Source organism: Falco peregrinus, chromosome 4 (assembly GCF_023634155.1).
Source record: "Falco peregrinus isolate bFalPer1 chromosome 4, bFalPer1.pri, whole genome shotgun sequence".
NCBI classification, from domain to species: Eukaryota; Metazoa; Chordata; class Aves; order Falconiformes; family Falconidae; genus Falco; species Falco peregrinus.
This window is the reverse complement of record NC_073724.1, coordinates 102,794,514-102,803,047: the sequence shown is the minus strand read 5'-3', so window position 1 is coordinate 102,803,047 and position 8,534 is coordinate 102,794,514. Positions and strand designations below refer to the sequence as shown.

The 8,534-nt window shown below is 43.8% G+C and overlaps 1 protein-coding gene across 15 annotated transcripts in view; it reads right to left on the bottom strand.

Annotated features, from left to right (window-relative positions):
• Positions 1-6: 6 nt before the first annotated feature.
• PSPC1 (paraspeckle component 1) overlaps positions 7-8,534 on the bottom strand; it is a 68,148-nt gene continuing 59,620 nt past the window's right edge. For 3 of the 15 annotated variants that reach the window (XR_008746879.1, XR_008746876.1, XR_003555187.2), the window contains 4 exons: positions 8,239-8,342; positions 7,939-8,071; positions 3,877-4,037; positions 7-3,644 (listed from right to left, as the gene is read on the bottom strand). The gene's annotated coding sequence lies outside the window, so the exon portion shown is untranslated. Of the gene's footprint in view, positions 3,645-3,876; positions 4,038-7,787; positions 8,072-8,238; positions 8,343-8,534 lie in introns of all 15 variants that reach the window. The other 12 variants (XR_008746880.1, XR_003555177.2, XR_008746883.1 and 9 more) reach the window with 9 other exon arrangements.

The following is an 8,534-nucleotide window of genomic DNA, read 5'->3' as shown; positions in this document are numbered from 1 at the left end:
TTATTAATATGTTTTTTATCCAGTTGCTAAGAAAAAGGTTTTGGTGGACAAAGGATGAAGAGAAAGTAGCTACAATAAAAAGCAATTCTTTAGACACAGTGGGGAAATACCTTTGAAGTACTTGCTCGGTTTCTTCTTGCTGCTGTCAGCAAGGCTAAGCAGCTGCAGTTACGATAAACTGCAATGGCAATAAATTGTTCCGAAGGCTTGGGTGCATTCTTTCACTGCTCCATCGTCAGTATTTGCGTTCCTGGCTTCTTTCACAGGTACTGAAGGGTAGGGGGTGATGAGCTGGCTAGGGTAGGGCCCCTGTCCTTTCTGCACTGGTTTTTCTAAACAGAGGCGTTAATCAGTCTGGATGGAAGAAAGCTCCTTCTGCACAGGGAAGGGACAGCACTGAAGTGCAGCTGCCAGCTAGGACAGCTCAGAGTGTCCGAGGGCTGTCCTGAAATGTTCTGCCTGTTACCACCCTTTGCCTTCCCATATAGTGCTGGAAAAGAGCCACTGTAAAATCTTCTTCCTTTAGGTCAGTCTTCCGGAGTAGTGGCAATCCAGTCCTTGCACGACGCGTTCCTACAGCTGTGCCTTCGGTTTTGCTGGAGTCTCCCTCTGTAATGCGGGAGGTATAGTGGGAGTTTTACCTTTTAAGAATGCAAAAGAACTGTATAGGCCGTGTTTTTGGGCTGCAAGCCCATCACTGAATCCTGACACTTCCAACATTCCTCGGCTTTTGTGTGTCCCACATGAATGGGGAAAATATTTTTCAGCTTCTGAACCCATCTTGAAGTGAAAGAGAGAGGAAAAAAATACTAAAAGCGGACAAAAGACAGCACAGAATGCAGCAGTCAAAATTACAGTTAAGAAGGGGGGCTCTTAGATAAAATCTCCAACACCTCACATATAGCAGCCAGGAGGACAGGAGCAGGCAGAAGATGTTTTTTTGATTTCAAGGCTGTCATGCAGGATAGCTACCACTGATTCCCCCCCCCCCAAGAATTTCTGCAGTACATCCTACATGACTCGAACTGTAAGGGACTCCTCTGTGGTTAGTTGCTGTTGGCACTGACTCATTACAGGAGGTGGGTCAGGCCTTACCCTTGCCGGGCTCCTCTCACGTCCGTGCTGCTCTCAGGACGACGGCAGGGGCAGCTCTGCTTTTAAGACAACCAAAACCACGAGTGCGGCTGTTGCCCCTGTTGTGCCAGCAGCTCAAATGTCTTCAACCAGAGCTGGAGGACAGTATTACCCAGGTGGTGACATCTTGATCTGCATCACAGCCCCGCACTTTCTGACAAAAAATCTTGGTCCCTGGAGCTGTTACTTATACAGGCTTCTGTAGAGAGTATGAATTTGGGGAAGAGCAGCCCCGTTAGGCCTGCTGAAGCAGCTGCGTGTCTTGCACTGAACAGTCATCCGTATCACGAGGGAAAAGCTGCTATCCCTGCCCCAAACAGTAATGACCAGAGCCCCAGCCTGTGAAGGCTGTGCTTACATGCATATTTATTACTGTTTTAAAAAGGCTTTACAAAGCTGACTGAGACCTCCCACTTCTGGAAAAGTCTACATGTAGGGAGATGCCAAGCATTTGAAACTTCCCTCGCTTTCCTGTCTCTGTCAGCAATACTGTCTATATACTGGAACAGTTCTTATTTCTGTAGACAGCAGGATCAAGATCCCTAAAACCGCAAGTGAACATCACCCTCCAGCCAGCCCTCAGACTGGGGCCCCTGCGTCCTCCCTTCCTGAAACAAGGGAAGACCCGTTAAGATGCAACACTTGCACTGTAAATTATACGAGACTTCCTCACGGCTGTGCACCTCTGAGATGAGCCTGGCTTCATCTTCTCTACCCCCTTCCATCACACAGCTCAAGTAGGATTTCCAACCCCCCACCTCCTGTTTTTCAGACTGAACACCCCCCACTGCCTGTCTCTAACCTCCCCATCGCCTTGGTGGCTTCTGCTGGCCTTGTTCCCATATACCTCTTGGCTTCAGGAGCCCAGAATGTCGCTGGACACCTTCGTCTTCACTTGTCCCAGATGAGCTTCTTCACAACCAGTCATTCATGTTAATTCAGTACCCACTACAGGACTTTGCATTTGCCCTTACTGAACTCTGCAAGGTTGCTGTAAGGCCCTCAGTTCTTGTTTACTGTGTTGTTGATTTCAGGAAACAGAAAATAAATATCCTGTTAGTCACTGATTAATTTGGAAGAGTTTTATAGTAGATTAAGAAACCCTGAAAAAACCCTGCAGGTACATTACAGTGCAATGTTAAAAACTCATTGCATCAAAATTATTTTTTCATTATTGATTTCATTTATGGTTTTTGTTTGTCACCTTTTTATTGGGCTACATTAAGACAGCAGGCATTTTTATCATAATTACCAACTAAAATTTACTGCGCACAGTGAAATCTTACTGCAGCTTTAATCTCCCCATTCATTAACATTTCCTTCCAATCCTTTTCAGCTGTTGCAGGCTGACACCGATAGAAGAATTATTTAAAAAATAAAAAAGTCTATAAATATCTATAGTGAAAAGCAACAAAATTTGAAAAACGGATGTAGCTGATCCTTACAGTTAACAAAACGAGGCCTTGGGGAAAAGGAATACATACCATTAATATGTCAAGGTGGGGCATAACAAGGTAAGCTCGAGGAGGACCAAATGGTCACTAAGACCAAACAGAAAATAGTTTGAACTATCCTTATTAGCATACTAGAAGTTCCACTCCCTACTAACAAAGCCCCCTCCCCACAGAACATGCAGGCTGGAAAAAAGAATGCTGTACCTGTAGATGGAGACAAGACTTGTAAGAACCCATAAAAGAAAACCAAGTGTGACTAAACACAACTGCAAACAATTGTTCAAAGTGTATAAAACATTCTACAGTGTGTTGAGAGGTGTGCTAGCTTTGCAGACTTTACCGCTTAGCGCCCATCTCTGCACAGGCGTGCAATGAACCTCTACTGTGCAGATCAGCTCTTGCACTCCAGGTGAAGAACCCAGGTTTGGGATAACAGTACCGTTTTCTCTATGGAACTAATACTTCTGTGCTCTTGTAAGCTCTACTGCAACTTAAAATACAGTCCACACTATTGTTTCGTTATAAACCCTACCACTTCCCTATCTTTTTGTAATATACTTCAGTGCTTGAAAATACTTTTTTCTTACTCATTTAACTCTAAAAGCTTTTCTTTTAGTCCAGTCCATTAACCAAGCAGCAGTCTCTTAATAAATCATTTACTCTTGTAGCATGTACAACAAACTCCAATCCTTTTATCAACACCACTTCCTGGTACTAGTATTTCTGGAAAGAAAATCTGCTTCTGGTACAGTCTAAGCAAAAATGGAGTCAAGAGCTCAGTTACACACCGAAGCTGGCCAACATCAGCTTGACTATGAAACGCTCAACTTTGCTTAACAATGCTCTTCTGCTGGAGGCTGAAGACAGTCACATCACGAAAGCTGTAATTCATCTCCTCGTACACAAAAAGGCATCTTAAACCTTGCAAGCAGACATCAGATTCTTCCGATGTGTCTTTTCCAGTCCAGGGTGCTGGTGGGAGACACAGCACCTGCATGCTGGCCCCCTGCCCATCATTTCAAACAGCCCTATTCCCTTCAGTCTCGCAGGCCAGACCTGTCCACAAGCAGAAAGAATACAGCTTAAGTGAGAGCGATGAATTCATCCCTCCCCACTGTTCAGCTAGGCGCTACAGATTTAATTACCATTTTATTAGATAACAGCATTATTCTTGTGCCCGAGGGCATAGAGAACAACAAAGAAAAAAAATGCACATAAAGCACAAAGATAATACAAAAAGACTGATAACTGAGCACTGTTATGAGTGACAGCATGATGATATTCTCACCCCTGACGGTCCTTGTAATTCCAGCTTGAGGAGCAGCGTTTTGCACATAATCACAGTATGGCAGAAAGCCATCTTCAATTCCGAGGGGGTACAGCCACCAGCAGGTTTGGCAGAAACCTAATGCAATGGAGAACATTTTCAGGAAGGAAGTACGATTCAGGCTAAGGAGTTAAAGAGACAATGAAGCGGTAACTTCCTTGAAAACGTACTTTTGAAGACTCAAATAGCAAACTACAGAGCAATGCATTATCAAACTGTATTTGCTAAAGAGCTGGGAAATGCTAATGCTTTCCCAGATAGGCCATCCAAGAGGTCACCTGGAACTCTCTGTTCACCACTGTTCAGGAACCCCAGCAACAGGCAGCCTCACAGAACTCTGGCCTCCCTGGAAATTAAAGTCAGAGCTGAGTGCATTTTCTGGTGTAACAGAACTGTACGGCAGATGTATTTCAGAGCTGAAGAAGGGAATGCAATGACGCACCAAGGCCAGCTCTCATCTCCCCGAATACTGCTCAGCAGCAAGTTAAGGGAGACCAAGCTGAGCAGGTGTAGATTTTTTTATGTGAATGATTTGGCTCACTCTCCCAGTCTTTGGAATGCTATTGCACACTCAGCCTCAAATACAATGAGATCCACTCATGTTTTTATCTTGTCTTCCCTCAATTTTTAATGCAATTTAATTAGGCCGTTAGGCTTTGTCAGTCAGGTTCACACTGCAATCTGAAGTGCACACAGACAGATGAATAATGGGGAAAGAAAAGGATTTTTATCTCCACTGAGACAAGGAGTCATTATTTAGCCAGTCAAAGAAACACTTGTATCTCCAAGGAACCTCGGCCATCCGCTCTTCCCTTCACAGGAAGGAAACTGTAAATTGAAGACTAAAAAATTCTGAGATGCCTGGGAAACCTGCCAAGGGCTGGGGCTCCCAAATGGCTCTTTTGCAGGGGGTGCAGGCTGATACATAAGGACAAGCAATACCGAATTCCCAGCAGCTACATCGTCAAGACAAAATGTCAGCTGGATAGAAAATCTCTTTTGAGTCAAACTTAGAAAAAGTTTTTTCTATTACTACTACTTTTTTGACAGTTTTAACTGTATTGTCTTTTTTAGATTTTGAGAATAAATGCGTGTAGCTTGCTTATTTCCATAGCCTAGTGTATGTTACACATAATTGTCTGGTTATTTTTATATTACTATTTTATTGTGATTTTACTAGAACTAGAAAGTAACAGGGAATTCCTTAGTAAAGGGCAAAGCAAAACGGCAAAACAAGATGCGTATCAGTTTTCCCACCTCCTCAGCCCCGCACCTCTTCAATATCAAACAGGCAGCAGGGTCTGTGTTAGGCAACACCTGTGCTGGACACAGGTTACATGTGTTGGGCCTGGTGGGAGGCAGCCACGGGTGCCGAGGGAGCTGCTGCTGGCACTGCCAGACCGCTCTCCACTGCTGAAAGGTCACAGCAACAGGGAGAGACGTGCAAGGACTAGGGGAAAGCAAATGTCACTCCTGTCTTCAAAAAGGACAGGAAGGAAGACCGAGGGAACTACAGGCCTTGGCAAGGTGATGGACAAACTACTCCTGGAAACTGCTCCAGACCAACAGGCCAAGAACGACAAGAAAGTAACGTAGTAGTCAGCATGGATTTACAAAGGGGTCATTTGCAAATCCTTAAGGATCCTCTACGATGAGGTGACCAGTTCAGTGGATATGGGGAGAGCAGTGGATATTGTCTACCTTGACTTTGGCAAGGCTTTTGACACCGGGTGCCATAATATCTTCACTAACAAGTCGATAAGGTACAGGCTTGATAAGTGGACGATGAGGTAGACTGAAAGCTGGCTGAACAGCCAGGCCTAAAAGTTGTGATCAGTGGCACGAAGTCCAGTTGCAGACCAGTAAGTAGCAGAGTACCCCAGAAATCAGTACTGAGGCCAGTCCTTTTCAACATTTTCATTTATGACCTAGCTGATGGGACAGAGCACATCCTCAGCAAGTTTGTAGGCAATACAAAGCTGAGAGGAGTGGCTGATACACCAAAGGGTCACGCTGCCACCCAGAGAGACCTTGACAGGCTGGAGAGATGGGCCCACAATATCTTGTGAAGTTAAACAAAGGGAAATAACCAAATCCTGCACCTGAGGAGGAATAATCCCAGGCACCAGGACAGGATGGAGCTGGAAAGCAGCTCTGCAGGTGAAGGACCTGGGGGGTCCCAGTGAACACCAGGTCCAAGGACCACCATGAACAAAGAATGTAACCTGGCCACAAAGGCGGCCAATGGCATGCTGCACTACATTACAAAGAAAGTTGCCAGCATAAGGAAACAGAGAGGATCCTTCCTCTCTACTCAGTACTGGTGAGACATCGGAAGCGTTCTGTCCTGTGTTGGGCTCCCCAGTAAAAAAAAAAACCAACATGGACATATTGGATTGTGTTCATTGAATGGAAGCCAACTGAGGGACTGGAGCATCCTTCATGTTACAAAAGCTGAAAGAGCTGGGACTGCTCAGCCTGGAGAAAGTGGGGTGAAGTCTTCAGTATTTATAAACATCTGATGAGAGGGTATAAAGATGATAGATAAGAGTCCTTCCAGTGGTGCCCAGAGACAGGACGAGGCGGGGGGCACAAACTGGAACACGGGAGGTTCCCTGTGAACATCAGGCATCTTTTACTGTGAGGGTGACCAAGCACTGGTATGAGTTGCTCAGAGAGGTTATGGGGTCTCCATTCCTTGGAGACCAAACCCAAATGGACAGAGTTTCAGGACAACCTGCCCTACCCAACCTCCTGCTTTGAGTAGGGGGTTAGATTATACAACCTCCGCAGCACCCTTCTAACCTCAGGTATTCTAGGATTCTGTGGAGAGCCTGCTTGGATTTCAGCTGCAGAGGTGAGATGGAAGTTGGCACTGCAGCGCTCAGGGGAGAAGTCACTTCCAGTCGCAAGGGTAACTACCAGGCTGTCTGGCATGGTGTGTATTACTGGGGTGACCTGAACACAAGGGGGGGAGCAGGTCTCCAATTCTTCATCTGAAGCATGCACAGAGAAAAATTTTCTCTTTGGAAGAATGCTTTACAAAGGAGTGCTACCTAAGTAAAAGATACAGCAAGGCAGAGCAGGCAGAGGGTAAAAAGTAGACAAAAAGGAGACTGAACTTCTGTGGAGCATAATGGGATGCTGCCTATCTTAGGTAGACAGTTTGAACTATTTCACACCTGAGAATAAAAGATGACCACACAGGCAATTTTTCAGTATTGGTCATAACTCACAGTACATTTTGAGATAGGTAACTGCAGAAAGATTTCTTCTCTCATGTTGTCCTTCACATGCTTTTCACAGAATGACAAAGCACCCCAACATGTTTATACTTACCACGCAACACTCCCAAGTTTTAGTGCTTATTTCTCACACTTAATTTACTAGCTGACTTGGAAAGCAGTAAAAGGACTCCTCTAATTAGCAATAAAAATACTACTACAGAATCATGTAACGATTTGGTGGGAAGGGACATTTGAAAGTCATCTAGCTCAAACCCCCTGCCATGGGCAAGGACATCTTTCACATGTCATTAATAAATAGCTCAATATATCTTGTTCTTTATGTATCTAGTTATCTATTTACAGTTAAAACAACTGTAGAGACAGCTCTGAGTACATTTTACTAGGCTAAACACAAACAGAGGATAACCAGCCCAAATTCCTCTTGCTTTATCAGTGGAACTTGCACATCTCAGTCAAATCTTATGAGTGTTTAAAATTATTTTTCCTATAAAAGCAACTGATTATTTTGGAATTTCAGAACCATCAGAACTACTGAACAAGCTGAATAAATCTCCCTCTAAAAACTTCATACCCATCAGTCCCACAGAGATGCCTGCAACACCCAGGGTAGATGACACTACATACCTGTGTGTACCCAAGCTGAACTCTACCCCAGGTTTTACCAAGTACACGGACACAGCCTTCCAGAGCAAGGCCTACTGGATAATCCCAAGGACTGGTCAGTATCAGAAACTAGAGAGTTGATCGTACAAGCTGGATTCCAAGTGCAACGTACCAATAATCCAGTAGCTCAGACATGGTATCGTATTAATGTGGCACTATGGTTTCTGGATTTGAGACATTATGACTGGCCAGATTTTGAGCTCTCTGCAAGAGGCTGTGTACATATACTTCAAGTCTTTAAAAACCTGTTAACATATGACAGGAATTATACAAGGAATTACATTATCTGAAAGCAAGTTATTAGTTGAAGTGTAGAAGCAGAATTACTCTACATCAAATCACAAATGTGAACAAAAAGGGGGCTCTTCATTTCAGTCAATTGCTGAATAAAGCCAAATATCCTAATACATACCTTGTACTAAAAATTGGTTTAGGACTCCCTTTTGTATGCATAAGATAGTAGAAGCATTCTGCACAAGCCAGTCTTCATCTGCATTTTAAGATTTCAACAGTAACCTAAAAAAATAAAGAGACAGTAAATAACTGTAACATCAAACAAATCAGAAAATACAGTAGCTTCTCTTTTTAAATATGGAGAAATAAACCATAATAAAACTTCACATTACCAGAAAAAAAAATACCATTTATTCTCAACCCATTCTTACCACTTAATTGTTACTACACAGATTTCAAAATTATTTTTACTAC